Source organism: Mobula hypostoma (assembly GCF_963921235.1).
Source record: "Mobula hypostoma chromosome X1 unlocalized genomic scaffold, sMobHyp1.1 SUPER_X1_unloc_1, whole genome shotgun sequence".
Lineage (NCBI taxonomy): Eukaryota > Metazoa > Chordata > Chondrichthyes > Myliobatiformes > Myliobatidae > Mobula > Mobula hypostoma.
Window position 1 is genome coordinate 111625 of NW_026948165.1, and position 25512 is coordinate 137136.

Below are 25512 nucleotides of genomic sequence, written 5' to 3' on the forward strand. Positions count from 1 at the left end.
GCAGTGAGAGGGCAGTGGGAGCTACATTAGGGGCGGTGAGGTGAGAGCACTGTGCTGTGGAAGAGGCAGTGGCAGGGGAATGTCCACGTACCTGACCAAGTGCCTTTTAAATGTTATTAATGTACCTGCCTCAACCACTTCCTCTGGCAGTCCGTTCCATATAGTTGCATCTCGGGTTCCTGTTGAGTCTCTTCCCTCTCACCTCCAATGTAGTTTACGATTCACTCCTGTTCAGAATCGGGTTTATGATCACTGATACAAGATGTGAAATTTGTTGCTTTGCAGCTGCAGTGCAAAGATATAAAGATTGCGATAAATTGCAAAATAGATAAATAGAGCAGGAGAAAAAAATACTGAGGAAGTGTTCATGGGTACAAGAACTGGTCAGAAATGGTGGTGGAGGGGAAAAGCTGTTGTTAAAATGTTTTGTGAGAGTCTTCAGGCTCCTGTACCTCCTCCCTGATAGTAGTTATGAGAAGAGGGCATGTCCAGATGTTGGGGAGAGTTTTGCCTGTGATGGAGCATTCTAGCCAGATGCATCATGCTTAGTACGACAACTGCAAGAAACTGCAGAGACTTGTGACACAGCTCAGCACATCACAGAAACCAGCCTCCCGTCCATGGACTCTGTCTACACTTCCCACTGCCTCAGTAAAGCAGCCAGAATAATCAAAAACCTCACACACACCAGACATTCTCTCTTCTCCCCCTCTCCCATTGGGCAGAAGGTACAAAAGCCTGAAAGCTCACACCACCAGGCTCAAGGACAGATTCTACCCCACTGTGATCAGACTATTATCAGGTCTTGAATTGTTTAATAAGATAGACTGCCTAACTGGAGCATTCTGATGTAAACTCAGCCAACTCCATCACAGGCACAAACCTCCTCACCATTGAGGACATCTTCATGAGGTCGTGCCTCAAGAAGGTAGCACCCATCATTCAATCCACACCATCCGGGTCATGCCCTCTTCTCATTGCTATCATCAGGGAAGAGGTACAGGAGCTCGAAGACTCACACTCAGTGATTCAGAGATGCTTAGTCCCCTCTGCCATCTGGTTTTTAGATGGTCCATGAACCCTTGAACATTGTGTCACTATTTTGCAAACACAAGAGATTCTGCAGATGCTGGAAATCCTGATGAAGGGTCTCGGCCTGAACCATCGACTGTTGATTTCCTTCTACATATGCTGCCTGACCTGCTGAGTTCCTCCAGCACTGTGTCGCTCTCTTTTTGTGCTTTCTTAATATGTATTTCATGTTGTAACCTATGTATTTATTTATGTCTTTCACTGCACTGCTGCAACAAAACAACATGTCAGTGATAATAGACCTGATTCTGATTCTGACAGTCTACCTCATCATGGTCTTGCAGCTTATTGTCTGCCCGCACTGCATTTTCTCTGTAAATATAACACTTCATTCTGCATTTTGTTATTGTTTTACCTTGTTCTACCTCGCTGCACTGTGTAATGATCTGATTTGTATGAACAATGTACAAGAGGAGCTTTTCACTGTACCAATAATAAACGAATGCTAATACTTATAAATCTTTCCCGACCTGTCTTAAAAACCTATTGACCTTGGATGAAGATGTCCCTTCCTGTTTAAGTGCCGCCTGAACCAGTGAGTATCTCCAGTGTTTTCACAAAGCATGGGAATTTAGTCCATTGATCCCTGCTAGGCCCCATGCATGTTATGCCATCAGTTTGCTTTCCTCCTTATTTTCCTATATCACACCCCTGAAACTCAATTTATTGTTTGTCTCACATTCCCATTTGCTAACCTGCCCCTCACCAGCCCCTTTCAGATTTTACCACATACCAACAATCGAGGAGCAATGTGGGAGGTCAAACAATAGGTGGATTTATGGTGAGACAATAGGGAGCGTTGTGGAGCAGGGAGGCTCAGGGCCCAAGTACCAGGTTCCTGAAAGCGGCACTACAGGAAGACAAGGTGGTAAAGAAGCCATTTGGCACGCTGGTCTTCATCGGTCAGGGCTCTGAGTACAGGAGTTGGGAGGTTATGTTACAGCTGTACAAGATGTTGGTGAGACCACACATGAAGTATTGTGTTCAGTTCTGGTCACTCAGCTTTTGGAAGCATTGGATTGAGGATGGGATGATCACAATTTTTTCCCCAGGGCTGGGGAATCAAGAACTGGAGGGAACTTGGAATATTATGTTTAGTGGAAAGAGCACAGAAGAGATTGACAAGGATGTTGGTGGGACTCGGGAGGCTGAGCTGGGGATTGAGCAGATTGGGACGCCTTCCGTTCATGTTTTAGAGACTGAGGGGGGCGACCTTATAGAGGAGTATAAAACCATGAGGAGCACAGACAGGGTGAATGTGGACAGTCCCTTCCCTCCATGGTTGGGGTTGAGGGCACAGATTAAAGGTGAGAGAGGAGAGATTTAATTGGAACTTCAGGGGTAACTTTTTCAGAGGGTGGTCCATATGTGGAATGAGCTGTCAGAAGTAGCACATTAATGACTTTTAAAAGACACGGATGGGTGCATGGTTACAAGTGATAGGGGCCAAACACAGGCAAATGGAACTAGATTAGATGGGAATATTGGTCAGCATGGACCAGTTGGACCGAGGGGTCTGTTTTGTGCCCTGTAGCTCTACATCTCTAATTAACACCCTGGGGAAACTAGGCATGGTCACAGGGAGAATGCTCAAACTCCACACAAGCATATGGACATGCACACAGATAGTGAAGAGCATGAATGACCCTTTCCTCGAGAAAATGACCCTCTTCCTCTCCTTCTCTCTCATCAAGAGCAGGAGCTTAGAGATTTTCACTCTGAGGCAGCAGAGAGTGATTCGCATTTTAAACAGGCTTCAGGGAGAGCAGGTCGACGATGGGTGAATTAGTCAACTGTGTCTGCTTGCAGCTCTCCAAACCCCAGAGGCTTCCTGGGACGGTGAAGCATTTTATGTGCCACCATTTAGTACAGGAAGGTGCCCCAGAGTGGGAAACAAGAGACATAAATTCAGCTGCCCCTGGCCAAGGAGATAAGGGCAAAAATGAGCTGTTCACCTCAACCCAACACGACCAGGGTGGAAGTGTGAAGAAGAGCTGCTGACTCCCAGCTTGAGAGGGAGAGGGGGTGGAGGGGGAAAGGGAGAATAAGTGATGGTCGGAGAGAGAAATGGCAAGATGGAGGGGAAGAAACAGGGAGTGGGAGAGGGGATAAAGAGAAGGTGAGGGGGAAAGAGGTGGACAAAGAGAGAGATTGGAGAGAGAAAAAAGGTCAGAGAGAGAGGAAAAAGGTGTGTGTGTCTGTGCAAGTATAAGAGAAAGAAATGGAGACCGAGAGATGAGGAAGAAAGGTGGACAAAGGGAGAGATTGGAGAGAGAGAAAGGAATTGTTTGAAAGAATTAGAGGGGGGAAAAGGAGTGTGTGGGTCTCTATATAGGGAATAAATAAACGGGAGCACCGAGAGAGAGAAAGATACTGAAATATTGAAACGGAGAAGAGGGAGAACGGATAGAAAGAGAAAGGCTGATAAGAGAAGCAGACAGAGAGAGAGAAATAGAAAGACAAATACGAGAGAGAGGAGGAGATCTGGAGAGAAAAACAATGACAGAAACAAAGCGGGAGAGAGACAGGCATGCAGAAATAGTTAGACAGGCAGAAATAGGTAGAGAAAATGATGTTACTCCAGCATTTTGTGTATTGCTTTGTATTCCCAGCATCTGCAGAAGCTCTTGTGCTATAGATTCTGCCTGACCTGCTGAATTCCTCCAGCATTTTGTGTGTGGTCTGAAATGGACCATCCCTCATTTGTTAAATGGCGGTCCCTAGTTCCAGATTGTCCCCCCAGGAGTACGCATGCCCTCCCCAACACTCGCACTCTGTGAAGAGTCCTGGGGGTCTCAGTCTAAGCCCCCTCTGCTCTCCATAAACCCCAGGGTATACAAGCCCAGCCTGTTCGACCTCTCCTCATGAGACAATGCACCCACTCACCGAGCTGCCACCAATGTATCAACGTCCTTCCCTGAATGAAGGCACAGACACTGTCCACACAATCCCTGGTATTGTCCCAGCAACTGACCCATTCCAGGGGCCGGTCTTGTAGACCTTCTCCGAACTTCACCCAATGCATCCTTGCGTTGAGTCAAAGAGTTACCCAGCCCGGAAACAGGCCCTTTGGTCCAACTGCTCTGTGTTGGCCAGCAAGTGGCTACTATCTGCCCACATTTGGTCCGTAGTCCCCAACGCCCCTCCTATCCGTGTACTTATCAAGATGGTTTTTAAATGTTGCTAATATGCCTGCCTCAACCACTATTTCTGGCAGCTCAGTCCAAATGTGCATCACCCTCTGCATGAAGAAGCTGCCTCTGATATCCCTTTGCCCTTGAGGAGATTGATACAATTCCGGATATGGTGTCTCTAACCCACACTCTCAAGGGATGGGTCCAGTAATTCTTCTTCGAACTGTTCCCAGTGCATCCACATCCTTCCTTCAAAGAGGAGACTGACCCTATCCTCCTATCCTCATCATTTTAATTGTGGTCCTACCAACATCTCCCCCCCCCCCCCGCCATTCTGTGTCCAATTCCCCTCCTCCTTGCAATAACTGATAACCTTTCCCGACTCCTCGTTTTACCTGCATACTGGCCCTTTGTGAGTCACCCAGCAGGGCATGCAGAGCCCTCTGTTTCTCCATAGTGTCTCATGTTTTACTTGTCCTGCCAGAATGGCAGGTACTGGGGGGAGGGAGAAGAGAGAAAGAATGGGAGGAGGAGAGTGTGGGAGAGAGAGGAGGAAAGTGTGTGTGAGAGAGAGCTATAAAGAGATAAAGATGAGAAAGAGAGAGTGGGGAAAGGAGAAGAGGAGGAGAAAGTGTGGGTGGGAATGGAAAATGGGAGGGTGGGAGAAAGAGATGAGGATTTGAGGGAGAGGGACAGACAGAAAAGAGAGAAAGAGGTGAGGGTGAGGGATAGAAAGGTATGAGAATGGGGAAAAGGGAGTGGGAGGGAGAGTCAGGGAAATTGGAGAGAGAATGAGAGGGAGGGAGAAGGATGAGTAGGGGAAAGGGAGAATAAGTGATGTATGGAGAGAGGGAGGGAAGAAACAGAGAGGGAGTGAGAGAGGGGATAAAGAGAAGTGAGGGGGAAGAATTTCTTTAGCCAGAGAGTGGTGAATCTGTGGAACTTATTGCCGCAGGCAACTGTGGAACCTTAATCATTGGTTATATTTAAAGAAGAGGTTGATTCTCGATTAGCAAAGGCATCAAAAGTCATAATGGAATTGTGGAGTAGATTTGATGGGCCAAATGACCTATATCTTATGGTCTTATCCCTCTGTTGTTTCTGCAGTATCTCGTGTTTAGTTCATGTGCTTCTGGTTTTCCTACCAGAATGGACAGCACTGAGAGAGGGAGAAGGGAAAAAGAGCAGGAAGAGGAGAAAATGGAAGAGAGAGGAGGGGGAATGTGAGGGAGAGAAAGCGATGAGCGTGGGAGAGAGAGGCAAAGAAAGAGTGGAAAAATGGGAGAGGAGAAATGGGGTGGGAAAATTGAGGGCGAGGAGAGTGAAAGAGGTGAGTATGGGAGAGAGGCTGGGGAAGGTGAGGGGGAACGAGGAGGGTACAGACAGTGTAAGAGAGAGGTGACACAACTCTCTGAACTTTACCACTGCCTTGAACAAGGATAGAAGCAGATGGTATGGGAAAGTATTTAATTAGGGGAAGGGGAATTATGATGCTAATAAGCAGGAATTTACTTACTGACCATTATGCCTTTGGTGTTTAGGACAGCAATGAAGGTCCTCCATCTCTGACTATGTTCAGAGCTTCCTTCATCATGTCAGTAGCTTCCTGTCAGTTTTCACTACTGTCAGTCATGCAAGTCCCAGGTGGAGACTCAGGACTCCCATCGCACCCAGATGTAGAAGAACTATTCATTGCTGTTTTGTAGTAGTTTTGTTTTATTTGTCAGTCTTGGTAGCCCTGAGCTGAGCCTCTGAACCTGGAGAATCAGTGGAACACTGACCTCTCTCCTTTGACCAAGGGCCAAAGCATAAAGCCTTGAGCCCAGCCAATATAGCTGTGTAGGTCATTGAGGCACGCAAGCCTTCAAACTATGGCAAGATTGTGTTCCTCTTGGAGGGGGCAGAAATTCCGGAGCATAAATTGGGAAGAGATGGACTCGGGGAAATGCAGAACAGAAAAGTGGAGTTGGTTTAAGGAGCATATGTATGAGGTTCTGGATAGATTTGTCCTATTGAAGCAGGGAAAGGATCATGGTTGACAAGAGATGTGGAACATCTAGTTGAGAGGACAGGACCTAAGTGGATTTGGGAGAGTTAAGAGAAGGCTTGAGAAGACCTTGGCAAGTAGAATTAAGGAAAAACCCCAAGGTGTTCTACACATATGAGAAGAATGAGAGAATAATTTGAGTGAGGATAGGACCGACCAGGGACAGAACAGGAGACATGTGCCTGGAGTTGAAGAACATAGGTCCTTAATAAATACTTCGTTTCAATATTTGTTAGTGCTGGAACTTTTGGAAAAAAAAAACATTAGGATAGATAATTCCCAGGGGCCAGACAAGATATATCCCAGGTTACTACGGGAAGTGATGGAAGAGATTGCTGCAACTTTGGTGATGATCTTTGCGTCCTCACCAGCCACAGGAGTAGTGCCAAAAGATTGGAGGGTGGCAAATGTTATTCTTTTGCTCAAGAAAGGTAATAGGGATAATCCTGGGAAATATGGACCAGTGAGTGTTACGTCAGTGGTGGGAAAATTATTCAAGAAGGTTCTTAGAGACAGGATTTATGAGCAGTTGAAGAAGCATAGTCTGATTGGGATTAGTCAGCATGCTTCTGTGAGGGGCAGATCATGCTTCATGAGCCTAATTAAACTCTTGAGTGTGTGACAAAGCACGTTGATGAAGGGAGAGCAGTGTGTGTGGATTTTAGTGAGGCGTTTGAAAGGTTCCCCATGGTAGGCTCATTCAGAAAGTCAGGAGGTAAGGGATCCAGGGAAACTTGACATTGAGGATTCAGAATTGACTTGTCCATAGAAGGCAGAGGGTAGTAGTAGATGGAGTGTATTCTGTCTGGAGGTTGGTGACCAGTGGTACTCCACAGGGACCCCTACTCTTTGTGATTTTTATAAATGGCTTGGATGAGGATGTGGAATGTCACAATGAAATATTGACAGGATACAGAATTGGGCTGAGAAGTGGCAGATGAAGTTCAACGTGGAAAAGTGTGAAGAGATTCACTTTGGAAGGTCGAAATTGAAGGCAGCATACAGAGGGGATGTCAGAGGAAGGAATTTTACATAGAATATTAGTTGCATGAAACACACTACCTGGGGTGATGGTAGATGCAGATATATTAGGAACATTTTTAAAACTTTTAGATTGGCACATGGATGATAAAAAAAGTGGAGGGCAATGAATTCCACAGATTCACCACCCTCTGGCTAAAGAAATACCTCCTCATCTCTGTTCTAAAGGGACGAGCTTATGGTCTGAGGCTGTGCCCTCTAGTCCTAGACTCTTTCACCATTGGAAACATCTTCTCCACATCCACCCTATCTTGGCTTTTCAATATTTGGTATGCTTCAATTGGGTTCTCCCTCATTCTTCAGAACTCCAGGGAGTACAGGCCTAGAGCCATCAAATGCTTCTCATACATTGCCCTTACAGTAGCACAGTTCTGGACCCACCTCTATGTCCCTCACCCTTTTTCATGGCCATCTCCACACCACCCAGGTCTCAACCCAAAACAACTGTGCATTTCTTTCCATAGATGCTGCTTGATCCATTGGTTCTATAGGGAGAATAGCTCTCTCACACCCCCTCTCTCTCTCACGCCCCCTCTCTCTCTCACGCCCCCTCCCTCCCTCTCGCCCCCTCCCTCTCGCCCCCCCTCACTCTTCTCTCTTTCACGCCCCCTCTCTCTCTCGCCCCCCTCTCACTCTTCTCTCTTTCACACCCCCTCTTTCTCTCGCCCCCCCTCTCCCCTCTCCCCCCCCTCTCCCCCCCTCTCTCCCCTCTCTCCCCCCCTCTCTCCCCTCTCTCCCCCCCTCTCTCCCCTCTCTCCCCCCCTCTCTCCCCCTCCCCCCTCTCTCCCCTCTCTCCCCTCTCTCCCCCCTCTCTCCCCCCTCCCCCCCTCTCTCCCCCTCTCCCCCCTCCCTCTCCTCTCCCCCACCTCTCTCCTCTCCCCCCCTCCCCTCTCCCCCCTCCCCTTTCCCCCCCTCCCCTCTCCCCCCTCCCCTCTCCCCCCTTTGTCACCTCTCTACATTTCAGTAGAGCTCCTGCAGGTAATCAGTTGTCTCTGAGAGACTCTCTTTCCTCCCCCAAGGGGCTGGACAACTGTTTCCCCACCTCCCCCAACCCCCAATGCCTTCCCACTAATCATTGTGGCAGGCAGCAGTTTCCATCCTGGGGCTGCGAGCAGTCGGCTGATTTACGGTTCAGGCAGCTCATTAGGGCTGTGGAATCTGCCGTGTTTTACGAGCATGTTTGGTATGTACGGCACGAGCTGTGAGATGTTGCTCTCATCTCAATCTCTGTAATGGCAGTCAAGCAGGTTAATGGAGTGGAACACAGCTGGGCACGTAGCCGAGGCAGGGGGGCAGTGGATAGAGGGAAAGATACTCAGAGCAACTCACCTCACCAGCATGCAAACACCACTGCGGCCACAGGGACAGGCTTGTCTGGGTGAACAATTGTCCCTTATCTCACCATCCGTACACCAGCACAGCTGTGCATGCCTGTATGTGTGGGTGTGTGTGTGTGAGGAAGAGAGTCTGTGCACACCTCCCCCTCCGTCCAAAGCACACTAACCCCTCCACCTCCTCTCTCAAACTGCTCTGCCACTGTCCTCAGCCCCTCCTCCCACAACCCACCTCCTGTCAGCTGCCCACACCTTCATGAATTTCCAATTTTGCATAAGCCCAGATGTTTTTGAAAGAGAAAGCTCTTAGCTGAACCCCTGTTTCTCTCAGGATCAAGTGGAAAGACAAGACCCAGAGGAAGGTGCAACCTCCAGCCAAACGATGACAGCAGAAGCAATGGAAACAACTGAGACAGATATAAGGTATGTCACACAGTCACACTACAACATCGTGTCAGACACAGTGAATCTCCCTCCACACTATCCCATCACACACTCCCAGGGTCAGACACAGAGTGAATCTCCCTCCACACTGTCCCATCACACACTCCCAGGGTCAGACACAGAGTGAATCTCCCTGCACACCGTCCCATCACACATTCCCGGGGTCAAACACAGAGTGAATCTCCCTCCATACCATCCCATCACACACTCACAGGGTCAGACACAGAGTGAATCTCCCTCCACACCGTCCCTTCACACACTCCCAGGGTCAGACACAGAGTGAATCTCCCTCCACACCGTCCCATCACACACTCCCGGGGTCAGACACAGAGTGAAGCTCCCTCCACACCATCTCATCACACACTCCCGGGATCAGACACAGAGTGAATATTCCTCCACACAGTCCCATCACACACTCCCAGGGTCAAACACAGAGTGAAGCTCCCTCCACACCATCCCATCACACACTCCCAGAGTCAAACACAGAGTGATGCTCCATCTACACTGTCCCATCACACATTCCTGGAGTCAGACACAGAGTGAAGATCCCTCCATACTCTCCCAGTGCACACTGCTGGGGTCAAACACAGAGTGAAGCTCCCTTGAAACTGTCCCATCACACATTCCTGGAGTCAAACACAGAGAGTGAATCTCCCTCTACACTACCCCATCACACACTCCCAGGGTCAGACAGAGTGAATCTCTCTCCACACCGTCCCATCACACATTCCCGGGGTCAAACACAGAGTGAAGCTCCCTCCACACTGTCCCATCGCACACTCCCAGGATCACACACAGAGTGAAGCTCCCTTAAAACTGTCCCATCACACACTCCCAGGGTCAAACACAGAATGAAGTTCCCACCAGACTATCCCATCACACACTCCCAGGGTCAGACCCAGAGTGATGCTACCTCCACACCATCCCATCACAGTCGCAGGGTCAGACACAGAATAAATCTCCCTCCACACCGTCCCATCACATACTCTTAGGGTCAGACACAGAGTGAACCTCCCGCCACACCATCCCATCACACAATCCCAGGGTCAGACACAGAGTGAAGCACCCTCCACACCGTCCCAACACACACACCCAAGGTCAGACACAGAGTGAATCTCCCTCCACACCATCCCATCACACACTCCCAGGGTCAGAAACAGAGTGAAACTCACTCCACACCGTCCCATCATGCACTGCCGGGGTCAGACACAGAGATAAGCTTCTCCACACTGTCCCATCACACACCGCTGGGGTCAGACACAGAGTGAATCTCCCTCCACACTGTCCCATCACACACTGCCGGGGTCAGACACGGAGTGAAGCTCCCTCCATACCGTCCCATCACACACTCCCAGGGTCAGACAGAGTGAAGCTCTCTCCACACCTTCCCATCACACACTCCAGGGTTCAGAGACAGAGTGAATCTCCCTCCACACTGTCCCATCACACACTGCTGGGGTCAGACACAGAGTGAAGTTCCCTCCATACCATCCCATCACACACTCCCAGGGTCAGACAGAATGAAGCTCTCTCCACACCTTCCCACCACACACTCCAGGGGTCAGATACAGAGTGAATCTCCCTCCACACTGTCCCATCACACACTCCCAGGGTCAGACACCGAGTGAATCTTCCTCCATACTGTCCCATCATACACTCCCAGGGTCAGACACAGAGTGAATTTCTCTCCACACCGTCCCATCACACTTTCCCGGGGTCAGACACAGAGTGAATCTCCCTCCACACCGTCCCATCACACACTCCCAGGGTCAGACACAGAGTGAATCTCCCTCCACACCATCCCATCACACACTCCCAGGGTCAGAAACAGAGTGAAACTCACTCCACACCGTTCCATCATGCGCATCCGGGGTCAAACACACAGTGAAGCTTCCTCTACACTATCCCATCACACAATCCTGGGATCATACACACACTGAATCTCCCTCCACACCGTTCCATCATACATTCCCGGGGTCAAACACAGAGTGAAGCTCCCTCCACACTGTCCCATCACACACTCCCAGGGTCAGACAGAGTGAATCTCTCTCCACACTGTTCCATCATGCACATCCGGGGTCAAACACACAGTGAAGCTCACTTCACACTGTCCTGTCACGCACTGCCAGGGTCAGACACAGAATGAATCTCCCTCCATACTGTCCCATCACACACTCCCAGGGTCAGACAGAGTGAAGCTCTCTCCATACCTCCCCATCACACACTCCCAGGGTCAGACACAGAGTGAACCTTCATCCACACTTCCGGGGTCAGACACAGAGTGAATCTCCCTCTACGCCATCCCATCACACACTCCTAGTGTCAGAGACAGAGTAATGCTCCCTCCACACCATCTCATCACACACTCCTGCGATCAGACACAGAGTGAATCTCCCTCCACACTGTCCCATCACACACTCCCAGGGTCAGACATAGAGTGAATCTCCCTCCACACTGTCCCATCACACACTCCCAGGGTCAGACTGAGAATGAATCTCCCTCCACACTGTCCCATCACACACTCCCAGGGTCAGACATAGAGTGAATCTCCCTCCACACTGTCCCATCACACACTCCCAGGGTCAGACACAGAGTGAATCTCCCTCTACACTGTCCCATCACACACTCCCAGGGTCAGACACAGAGTGAATCTCCCTCCACACCGTTCCATCACACACTCCCAGGGTCAGACAGAGTGAAGCTCTCTCCACACCTCCCCATCACACACTCCCAGGGTCAGACACAGAGTGAATCTCCCTCCACACTGTCCCATCACACACTCCCGGGGTCAGACACAGAGTGAATCTCTTCCACACTGTCCCATCACACACTCCCGTGGTCAGACACAGAGTGAATCTCCCTCCACACTGTCCCATTTTGAGAATGTGAGATGAGAAGTTGAGCAGAAACGGGAAGTTTAGGGTGGGAGTGTGAAAAATAGTGGGAGTGACAGAGGGAGAGAATCAAGGAACAGCCAATAAATAAATTGGGGGAAGGGAAAGACTCACAAAACAGAGAGTGAGAGAAGTTCAAGTTGAGCAAATGCAGGGAATGGAGGAATATGGACAATGTTTAGGCTGAATAGAATCATTTTGTTAATTGTTTAATTCGTGATTTAATTAGTTTGGCACTACATAGTGGGCTGAAGGACCTGTTCCTGTCCTGCATTATTCTATGCTCTGTGAAAGATGTTGCCTGGTCAACGTTTGAGGATAAGAGTGGGAGAAGGAATAAGGGCCAAGAGAAATTATAGGTTTCTCTGGAAGGATGAGGACAGGAGTGGGGGAGATCGAGGAGGGAGTGAGAGAGGCAGAGGTAGAGTGAGAAAGGTCAGGAGATATGTCGAGAGAGTCAATCAGGTACAGAGAGAGAGAGAAAGAGACATTATCTGAAAGTGGGATGCCGGGGAGAGGGGTGTGGGAGAAAGAGATCGGGGATGGAATGAAAGATAGGACGCTCGAGGTGGATAGAGAAAGAGAGTGTGAGATACTTGGTGGAAGAATGTGTCAGCAAGAGTGAAAGGTATAATGTATGTGGGAGAGACGGGGAGATAGAGGGATACAGATACAGACAGAGGGACAGGTAGACAGAGACACACATTGAAAAAGAGAGACCAGGAAAACGAGAGAGAGAGAGATGGAGATAGTGAGAGAGGCACAGATACAGAGAGCAAAAGAGAGATAGAAATGGAGAGAGCGACACTGGAAGAAGGGGCGAGAAAGCGCAACAGAAAGATACAGAGGGACACCGACACATACAGAGGGGAGAGGGGATTGAGAGGAGGAAGACTGGGAGAAGGGGAGAGAAAATGATACAGGGTGACAGATAGAGAGAGACGGGGGGATAGAGAGGGACAGAGGGAGCCTGGGAGAATGGGAAGGTGACAGGTGTAGAGAGATTCAAATGGGCAGAGAGAGAGACTGACAGATGGATACAGAAAAATGAAAGTGGGGAAGGAGAGATTGACAAAGAGTGAGGGAATGTAGAGCACTCAGAGACTGAATACAGAGCAGAGAAAAATGCAGTGCACGTCCGTGTAGCTAAGAGCATTGAGAAGATATACAGCTTCAGTCAGAATTCTCCAGATGCAATTTACAGGGCCATTAGACATTGCCTTTCTGGCAGTCATTTGCGAATAAAATGTGATTGAAATGCAGTTCGATAATAAAACGGGTCTTGGGTGTGTCATCTGCGATTGTGCTGCTTGTATCTCTCTCTCACCCTCCCTCCCCTCAATCAGCCCCACCACCTCCCACCCTTCTCTTCTCCAGTACATATTCACCTGTCGCTCTCCTTCCCCACCTTCCCTCCACCTCTTCCACCCTCTCTTTTTTTCACAAGCTTGCAAATTTTGTATGGCATTTCTCTGGCCCATTTTTTTTTAAATTATTCATTCATTCATTCTCTGCCTCCCCCTCCTCCCTTCCCCCCTCCCAATCTCTCACTCCCACAGCATCTTTTTCCTGCAAAACTCAGTCCATGTTCCTCTTGGTCTTTACATTCCCCCTGTCTCCATCACCTTCTGTCCTTCTCACTCTGTTTCTTTCTCTCCCCTTCACCATTATCTCCTCTCCGCACAGACTTTGTCTCTGATCTCTCTCCCACTCTCTTTCGCTTTCCATCTTCTCCCACTCACCCCATCTCCAGCATCCCTCTGATCTCCTACTGACTCTCTCCCTTCCTTTCATTCCCCCTCTCTCCTATCTCTACCATCTCTCCCCACTCCCCTCTCTACCATCTCTCCCCACTCCCCTCTCTACCTCGCTCTCCCCTTCCTCATGCATCCTTTCCTCCTTAACTCTATCCTCATTACCCCACCTCCACCCTCAGCTCGTCCCCTCATCTCGCCATTCGTCTCCTCCCCATATCCCCTGTTCCCCTAGTCTCTTGCTCCGTTTGATATACTCACTCTTTCTTTCTTGCCCATCCCCTCCCCCCCACCCTGCTCAGAAGTGCTGAGACAACCATTACGAAAGTGGATTTGATGAATGCGCCGGATATTCCAACCAGAGATGGCAATTATGTGTGCCCGATCTGTACTCAGCGATTCTCAATGATGTACAAGAAGGAGTTGATGATTCAACACATAGACAGTCACTTCTTCGTCGGTGCATCAGACCCCTTTGTGTTTCAGTGATGTGCTGTGACTCACCCAAACTGTACCCTCTCCCCCTGCTCTTCTATCCCTCCCCTCCCCCACCTGTCTCCCTCCACTTCCCTCTTCACCCATTCCCCCCGACTCTGCTACCCACTCTCATCACCTCCCACTTTCTCCCACTCTCCCCTCTCTCACTGCTTCTCTCTACCCCCACCCTTCCATCTCTCCCTTTCCACATCTTCCCCTCCCATCTTTCTCCCCACTCTTTCTCTTCTATCTCTCTCCTAAGGTGAGTTATGTCACTGGGACTGACCTCCAACAATTGGATCTATTATTGGGGGCTCTATTGGGAAGAGTGAAGGCTCCAAATTTCCCCGGAAACTACCCTGTAAACTTCAGTCTAATTGATAATTTCAGAAATGAAACACACAGAGGTTATCCCAGGAACCTCCCCCACTACTACTGAACCATTCTGCCCCTTTCCCCTGGAACCTCGGGGGGGAGGGGGAGGAAGGCCATCGAGGAAAAACTTACCCCTCAGATGCCTTTTAAACCCCCTCCCTCTCACTTCAATACTACCCTGTGTGGTTAAATAAAGATTTTGACTGACACCCCTGCTGTGAGAAAGAAAAGATTCTGATCACAATACATTCTGCAGATGGTGGAAATCTTGAGCAACACACACAAAATGCTGGAGGAGCTCAGCAGGTCGGGCGGCATCTATGGAGGGGAATAAAGTCAACATTTCAAGCCAAGACTCTTCATCAGGGACTGGAAAGGAAGGGAGCAGAAGCCAGAATAGGAAGGTGCGGGGAGGGGGAGGAGGAGGAGTACAAGCATGCAGGTAATAGGTGAGACCAGGTAAAGGGGAAGATGGATGTGTGGACTGTTTTGTCAAGCACCTTCGCTCTGCCACAAAACAAGATCTCTCAGTGGCTCCCTATTTCCATACTGATCTGAGACCAAACTTCCTCCTCCTCCTTCTTCAGTCCTTTACCTCTTCCACTTATCCCCTCCCAGCTTCTCACATCATCCCCCCCCTTCACCCACCCACGTTCCCCCTCACCCATCAGCTGCCAGCTTGTACTCCTTACCCTCCCCACATTCTAGCTTCTGTTCCCTTCCTTTCCAGGCCTAATGAAAGGTCCAGACCTAAAACGTCAACCCTATCTGTGCCCCTCATAATCTTATAAACCTCTATCAGGTCTCTCCTCAGCCTCGTTCACTCCAGGGAAAACAGTCCCAGCCTGTCCAGTGCCTCCCTATAACTAAAATTCTCCAAACCAGACATGGTTTTGGTGCGTATGTTTGAGAAGGAGAGGGTGAGGGCAAGGGGTAAGGGTCGGATCCCCAGCACAGGCCACCTCTGAGTATTCAGTCCTTGGTCTCAGACTCTTGGACTTACAGACATCAGCCTCTAATCTCCAGTCCCTGGCCCAGACTGGCAGAGATCCGGCCTCTATCTACCCCAGGATTCGCCGATCATGGGCCTTTGACCTTTGGGGCTTAATTTCCTGACTCATAAGGACCTCCGGCCCCAAAAGTCACTGACCTGGGGGAGTGGGGTGGGACATTCACTAGCCCTTGTGCCTCCTGCCTGCATGGAATTCCAACCCAGGACTCACTGGTCTCTGTCCTCAGCAACTACCAATCTGACATCCAGGACCTCTGGCCTTTGACTGCAGAGTGCTCTGACCTGATCCCTATCAATTCCAAAGAAGAAGCATACAACTTAGCCAGAGAAAGTGGCTCACCTGAGGACTGGGAGAAATTCAGAGTTCAGCAGAGGAGGACAAAGGGCTTAATTAGGAAGGGGAAAAAAGATTGAGAGAAAACTGGCAGGGAACATAAAAACGGACTGTAAAAGCTTTTATAGATATGTAAAAAGGAAAAGACTGGTAAAGACAAATGTAGGTCCCCTGCAGACAGAAACAGGTGAATTGATTATGGGGAGCAAGGACATGGCAGACCAATTGAATAATTACTTTGGTTCTGTCTTCACTAAGGAGGACATAAATAATCTTCCAGAAATAGTAAGGGACAGAGGGTCCAGTGAGATGGAGGAACTGAGCGAAATACATGTTCATAGGGAAGTGGTGTTAGGTAAATTGAAGGGATTGAAGGCAGATAAATCCCCAGGGCCAGATGGTCTGCATCCTAGAGTGCTTAAGGAAGTAGCCCAAGAAATAGTGGATGCATTAGTGATAATTTTTCAAAACTCGTTAGATTCTGGACTAGTTCCTGAGGATTGGAGGGTGGCTAATGTAACCCCACTTTTTAAAAAAGGAGGGAGAGAGAAACCGGGGAATTATAGACCGGTTAGCCTAACGTCGGTGGTGGGGAAACTGCTGGAGTCAGTTATCAAGGGTGTGATAACAGCACATTTGGAAAGCGGTGAAATGATCGGACAAAGTCAGCATGGATTTGTGAAAGGAAAATCATGTCTGACGAATCTCATAGAATTTTTTGAGGATGTAACTAGTAGAGTGGATGGGGGAGAACCAGTGGATGTGGTATATTTGGATTTTCAAAAGGCTTTTGACAAGGTCCCACACAGGAGATTAGTGTGCAAACTTAAAGCACACGGTATTGGGGGTAAGGTATTGGTGTGGGTGGAGAATTGGTTAGCAGACAGGAAGCAAAGAGTGGGAATAAACGGGACCTTTTCAGAATGGCAGGCGGTGACTAGTGGGGTACCTCAAAGCTCAGTGCTGGGACCCCAGTTGTTTACAATATATATTAATGACTTGGATGAGGGAATTAAATGCAGCATCTCCAAGTTTGCGGATGACACGAAGCTGGGTGGCAGTGTTAGCAGTGAGGAGGATGCTAAGAGGATGCAGGGTGACTTGGATAGGTTGGGTGAGTGGGCAAATTCATGGCAGATACAATTTAATGTGGATAAATGTGAAGTTATCCACTTTGGTGGCAAAAATAGGAAAACAGATTATTATCTGAATGGTGGCCGATTAGGAAAAGGGGAGGTGCAACGAGACCTGGGTGTCATTATACACCAGTCATTGAAAGTGGGCATGCAGATACAGCAGGCGGTGAAAAAGGCGAATGGTATCCTGGCATTTATAGCGAGAGGATTCGAGTACAGGAGCAGGGAGGTACTACTGCAGTTGTACAAGGCCTTGGTGAGACCACACCTGGAGTATTGTGTGCAGTTTTGGTCCCCTAATCTGAGGAAAGACATCCTTGCCATAGAGGGAGTACAAAGAAGGTTCACCAGATTGATTCCTGGGATGGCAGGACTTTCATATGAAGAAAGACTGGATGAACTGGGCTTGTACTCGTTGGAATTTAGAAGATTGAGGGGGGATCTGATTGAAACGTATAAGATCCTAAAGGGATTGGACAGGCTAGATGCAGGAAGATTGTTCCCGATGTTGGGGAAGTCCAGAACGAGGGGCCACAGTTTGAGGATAAAGGGGAAGCCTTTTAGGACCGAGATTAGGAAAAACTTCTTCACACAGAGAGTGGTGAATCTGTGGAATTCTCTGCCACAGGAAACAGTTGAGGCCAGTTCATTGGCTATATTTAAGAGGAAGTTAGATATGGCCCTTGTGGCTACGGGGGTCAGAGGGTATGGAGGGAAGGCTGGGGCGGGGTTCTGAGTTGGATGATCAGCCATGATCATAATAAATGGCGGGGCAGGCTCGAAGGGCCGAATAGCCTACTCCTGCACCTATTTTCTATGTTTCTATGTTTCTAACACACTGCACAGTACCTGAGAAGCTACTATGTCTGAGCCACCACTTCAATGGACATCACAGCTCATTGCCATTTTGAGTAAGATGCAAGTCATCAAAGTTGACCTCTACAATTCTATCAGATCCCTCCTCACCGCCCTCTCACCTCCATCTACACGTCGTCCTGGAAAGATGCCATTCAATTGGAAAGAGTGCTGAGATTTTTCAAAGATGTCACCTGGACTCAAGGGACTGAGTTATAGACAGAGGTTGGGACTTTATTCCTCGGAGTGTAGGAGACTAAGTGGCGACCTAAAAGAGGTGTATCAAATAATGAGGGGCACAGAGAGGGTGAATTCACATTGCACAGAGTTTGGGCATCAAGAGCTGGAGGGATTGGATTTAAGGTAAGAGCAGACCTGAGGGGGGAGGGATGTGCGTGCGTGCAACACACACACAAACACAGACACAGACACGCACGCACACGGACATCAGACACACACACTCAGATACACACATGGGCAGACACACACTGACACACACACGCGCACACACACACACAGCCACCACACAATGACACACACACACTCAGATACACAGACATACACACACTCAGATATACATACACACACACATGCACGCACATGGACAGATAGACACACACACACACACGCACGGACAGACACCACACAATGACACACTCAGATACACAGACATACACACACAGACACATTATGATTCAGACACACACACACCTACGCACACATGCAGACACACACACATGCGGACAGATACGCACACAGACACACACACACACACACACACTCAGATGCACAGACACACATGCAAACACACACACAGACAGACACACTCAGATACACAGACACACGCATACACACACGGAGAGACAGCCACACATTCAGATACACACACACTGACACAGATGCACACACACTCAGATATACACACATGCAGACAGACAGACACACACAAACAGACATGCAAACAGACACAAACACACAACACAAGCTCAGATACAAAGACGCAGACAGACACTGACACACACAGATACACAGAGACACACAGACACAGCTATACATACGCAGACACACACATGCACACGGACAGATAGACACACACACATGGCCAGACACAAACTCAGATACACAGACAGACACACACACACACACACACTCACTCTCTTAGATATACATACACAGAAACACATACACAGACACACACACACATGCACACAGACAGATAGACATACACACTCAGATACACAGACACACACTCAGATACACACACACACAGACACACACACAGACAGACACCACACAATGATAGACACACTCAGATGCAAAGACACACACAGATATACACACAGACACACTCAGATATACACAGACACACACGCAGACAGACACATGCACACGGACAGATAGACAGACAGACACGCACACGCACAGACACACGCCGACACCACACAAACTCAGATACACAGACACACACACACTTAGATAGACACGCAGACACACACACTCAGATACACACACATGCAGACAGACACACACACACACTGACACACTCACACTCAAATAAAAAGACACGCAGAGACACACCCACACAGACACACATGCACATGGACAGATAGACTCACACACTCAGATACAGACACATGCGCCGACACCACACAAACTCAGATACACAGACACACACACACTTAGATAGACACGCAGACACACACACTCAGATACACACACATGCAGACAGACACACACACACACTGACACACTCACACTCAAATAAAAAGACACGCAGAGACACACCCACACAGACACACATGCACATGGACAGATAGACTCACACACTCAGATACAGACACATGCGCCGACACCACACAATGACACACACAGATAGACAGACACATGCAGACAGACATACACAGAGACACACACACACATGCACGTGGACAGATAGAGACACACACATGCATAGACAGACACGTACACGGACACAAATATACACACACTCAGATACAAAGACACACAGACACACACTCAAGTATACACACGCAGACAGACACACACACGTACACATCCACACAGACATACACACACGGGCAGACACACACACACTCAGATACAAAGACACACAGGCACTCAGAGACACACACAGGCCCAGATATACACACACATACACTGACACACACATGCACATGGACAGATAGACAGACACACTTAGAGATGCACACGCAGACACACACATGGACATCAGACACACACACACACCCGACAGACACACACACTCAGATACACACACACACGCAGATACACACACACACACACACTGACACCACACAATGACACAGACACAAACACGCACACACACTCAGATACACAGACATACACACTCAGATATACATAGACACACAGATGCGCGTGCGGGCACACACACCGACGCCACACAACTACATACACATACAAACACACACACACTTAGAGATACACAGACACACACGCGCACACGCAATAACACACACACTCAGATACACACACACATGCACAGATACAAAGACACACAGACATACACACACATACGAACAGACACACAATGACACACCACACAGATACAAAGACACAGACATACATACAGACACACTCAGATACATACACATACACTGACACACACAGACACCACACAATGACACACAGACACACACACTCAGATACACACACACACACACACACACACACACAGTTAGAATCAACCTCTGGAGGAATCGGCTGTACACACTACACTGGACAACAAAGATTTTGCTTCCTGAATACCTTCGGGTGTATCTTATGAATTTTGGGCTACTGATCATGAAAATCACCATGAAATTTCCCTATCACGTACCATTAAAAAAAAAATAAACCCTACAATGTAAGCTGGAAAGTTTTCTATCCTGTCCAGGCATGCTTGGTCATGTTTAGGCAGTGCGGCTGCTGCAGGGCAGGGCAGGTTTCAGTAATAATTATTGGGTTCAGGACTGTAAGGATGGAATTTGCTATCACCAGCCACAAAAATTTCTATGAAGGATTTTGATATTTGAGACAGATGCTTCCCAGAATAACTGATGCCAAGATTAAGGAAAGCATTTTTGCTGGTCCACAAATCAAACAGGTCATCAATGACAGGCAATTTGAAGAATTTCTAGTGGGACCGGAGAAAATCACATGTAAGGCATTCACGGAAGTTGTTGAAATTTTTCTCAGCATCTACAGAGCACCAAACTACATGCAGCTGGTTGAAAGCATGCTTCAAGTATATAAAACCATGAAATGCAACATGTCACTAAAAATGCATTTTCTGCATTTCCATTTAGACTCTTTCCCTGCAAATCTTGGTGCTGTTAGTGACAAGCATGGCGAAAGGTTTCACCAGAACATTGCGGTCATGGAGAAAAGTTACCAAGGACACTTGAATCCATCAATGCTGGCGAATTATTGTTGGCCACTTAAGCAAGAAGCCTCAGACACTGAGTACAAATGAAAATCATTAACAAAATACTTTTAACTTAGTTGAACTATTGCAAAGCGTCAGCACCATTATGCAATTAAACGTTATATTCAATAAAAGTTAATTTGTTGTTTCTCCAAATTCCTACGTGATACAAGTAGTCTGAAATTATATTTGTGTTCATCTTCAAGCAGTCTATCATAAACAAAAAAAATTCCGAGGAAGCAGCATTCTTGAAAAAAAAATTGTTGCCCAGTGCTATCAGCCTCATGACTCTTTCTAGTGTTGCCTATTTCACATTTCCAGTGGTGTAATTCTTATTGCTTCTCAATGGCTCCGTCAAGTTTAAAATTCTCTGACTTGTAATTCGCTGATATTCAAAGGTATTCTTTATTCTGCTCCCTTTGTCGCCGTAACTTGTTTGTCATTGAATTGGTAACTTCATTCAAGTAGGGAAGTGTAGCACAGGCAGACAATGAGTTGCTAGGGTCACAACGAGGTAGATTGTGAGGCCAAAAGTGTTTTATACTAGGGAACTGTTCAATAATCGTACAACTGCGGGATTGAAGCTGTTCCCCTGAGCCTGGTGGAACGTGCTTTCAGACTATTGTATCTTCTGCCCAGTGGAGGGGTACCTGAGAAGGGAGAATGTCTGGGGTGGGTGGGGTCTTTGATGATGTTGGCTGCTTTACTGAGGCAGTGAGAAGTGTAGACAGAGTCCATGAAGTTTCTGTAATGTGCTGAGCTCCATCCACACCCCTCTGCAATTTCTTGCAGTCTCAGGCAGAGCCGTAACGCATCTGGTTAGGGTGCTTTCTGTGGTGCATCAAGAGCAATTGGTAAGAGTTGACGGGGACATATCAAAATTCTTTAGCCTCCTGAGGAAGTATAAGTGTTGGTGAGCTTCTTTGCCTTCGGCATCCACGTGGTTGGACAGGCATGTCAGCCACACAGAACAAACACCAAACCGCACAACCTTAATCATTGAGGTACAGTCGGTCGGTCCAGGAACCGAATGTTTGAAGGAAGTAGCTGTTCCTGAACCTGGTGGTGTGGGACTTCAGGTGTGTACCTCCTGCCCGATGGGAGTTGTGAAAAGATGACATAGCCCGGATGGTGGGGATCTTTGATGGATGTTACCTCTTTTGGGAAGTCAAATGTGAAGGGAAAATATATAGTGCATTGATGTACAGAGGGATCTTAGGGTCAAAGTCCACAGTGTCCTCAGTAAGGGCCTCACCTTTGTCCCCCTTCGCCCATACTTCAGCGAGTTCCGCGTTCGCCATGATGCGGAACTCTTCTTCCGCCGTCTCCGTCTCCGAGACTATTTCTTCGGCAAGGACTCTTCCACCCCCACCGATGACCCCTTCTCCCGTCTTCAACCCTCCTCTTCTTCATGGACACCCCGCTCTGGTCTTCTGCCTGCTCTGGATCTCTTTATTGCTAACTGCCGACGGGACATCAACCGTCTCAACTTCACCACACCTTGTCCCCATTCCAACCTCACTCCTTCGGAACGCTCTGCTCTCCACTCCCTCCGCACTAATCCTAACCTTATTATTAAACCCGCCGATAAGGGGGGTGCTGCAGTAGTCTGGCGTACTGACCACTACCTTGCCGAGGCACAGCGACAACTCGTGGATACCTCCTCTTATTTACCCCTCGATCATGATCCCACCAAGGAGCACCAGGCCATTGTCTCCCACACCATCACCGACTTTATCCGCTCAAGGGATCTCCCATCCACTGCTACCAACCTTATAGTTCCCACACCTCGCACTTCCCGTTTCTACCTCCTACCCAAGATCCACAAACCTGCCTGTCCAGGTAGACCCATTGTCTCAGCTTGCTCCTGCCCCACCGAACTCATTTCTGTATACCTCGACACTGTTTTATCCCCCCTTGTTCAATCCCTTCCTACCTATGTTCGTGACACTTCTCACGCTCTTAACTTTTCGACGATTTTAAGTTCCCTGGCCCCACCGCTTTATTTTCACCATGGATGTCCAGTCCCTATATACTTCCATCCCCCATCAGGAAGGTCTCAAAGCTCTCCGCTTCTTTTTGAATTCCGGACCAAACCAGTTCCCCTCTACCACCACTCTGCTCCGTCTAGCGGAATTAGTCCTTACTCTCAATAATTTCTCCTTTGGCTCCTCCCACTTCCTCCAAACTCAAGGTGTAGCTATGGGCACCCGTATGGGTCCCAGCTATGCCTGCCTTTTTGTTGGCTTTGTGGAACAATCTATGTTCCGTGCCTATTCTGGTATCTGTCCCCCACTTTTCCTTCGCTACATCGACGACTGCATTGGCGCTGCTTCCTGCACACATGCTGAGCTCGTTGACTTTATTAACTTTGCCTCCAACTTTCACCCTGCCCTCAAGTTTACCTGGTCCATTTCCGACACCTCCCTCCCCTTTCTAGATCTTTCTGTCTCTGTCTCTGGAGACAGCTTATCTACTGATGTCTACTATAAGCCTACGGACTCTCACAGCTATCTGGACTATTCCTCTTCTCACCCTGTCTCTTGCAAAAACGCCATCCCCTTCTCGCAATTCTTCCGTCTCCGCCGCATCTGCTCTCAGGATGAGGCTTTTCATTCCAGGACGAGGGAGATGTCCTCCTTTTTTAAAGAAAGGGGCTTCCCTTCCTCCACTATCAACTCTGCTCTGAAATGCATCTCCCCCATTTCACACACATCTGCTCTCACTCCATCCTCCCGCCACCCCACTAGGAATAGGGTTCCCCTGGTCCTCACCTACCACCCCACCAGCCTCTGGGTCCAATATATTATTCTCCGTAACTTCCGCCACCTCCAACGGGATCCCACCACTAAGCACATCTTTACCTCCCTCCCTCTCTCTGCTTTCCGCAGGGATCGCTCCCTACGCGACTCCCTTGTCCATTCGTCCTCCCCATCCCTCCCCACCGATCTCCCTCCTGGCACTTAATCTTGTAAGCGGAACAAGTGCTACATATGCCCTTACACTTCCTCCCTCACCACCATTCAGGGCCCCAAACAGTCCTTCCAGGTGAGGCATCACTTCACCTGTGAGTCGGCTGGGGTGATATACTGCGTCCGGTGCTCCCGATGTGACCTTTTATATATTGGCGAGACCCGATGCAGACTGGGAGATCGTTTTGCTGAACACCTACGCTCTGTCCGCCAGAGAAAGCAGGATCTCCCAGTGGCCACACATTTTAATTCCACATCCCATTCCCATTCTGACATGTCTATCCACGGCCGCCTCTACTGTAAAGATGAAGCCACACTCAGGTTGGAGGAACAACACCTTATATTCTGTCTGGGTAGCCTCCAACCTGATGGCATGAACATCGACTTCTCTAACTTCCGCTAATGCCCCCCCCCCCTCGTACCCCTTCCGTTATTTATTTTTATACATACACTCTCTCTCTCTCTCCTTTTTCTCCCTCTGTCCCTCTGACTATACCCCTTGCCCATCCTCTGGGTCCCCCCCCCCCTTGTCTTTCTTCCCGGACCTCCTGTCCCATGATCCTCTCGTATCCCCTTTTGCCAATCACCTGTCCAGCTCTTGGCTCCATCCCTCCCCCTCCTGTCTTCTCCTATCATTTTGGATCTCCCCCTCCCCGCCACTTTCAAATCTCTTACTCACTCTTCCTTCAGTTAGTCCTGACGAAGGGTCTCGGCCCGAAATGTCGACTGTCCCTCTTCCTAGAGATGCTGCCTGGCCTGCTGCGTTCACCAGCAGCTTTGATGTGTGTAGCTCCCTGAAATCACAGGTTGACACATGGCAGCTTCTTGAGGCACAACCTCTTGAAGATATTCTTCAAGGTGAGGAGGATTGTGTCCGTGATGGTGCTGGCTGAGCCTACAGCCCTCTGCAGCCTCTTGTAACCTTGCACACTTGAGCCTCCACACCAGAAACCCACTTAGAATGCTCTCCATAACTGCAGAAATTTACAAGAGCCTTTTGTGACGTGCCAATGAAGTAGAGCCACTGTTGGGCCTTCTTTGTAATTGCATCAAAATGTTGGGCCCAGGATAGATCCTCAGAGATGTTGACACACAGGAACTTGAAACTGCTCACCCCTTCCACTGCTGATCTCTTGCTGAAGACCATGCTAAGGCAGAAGAGTTTT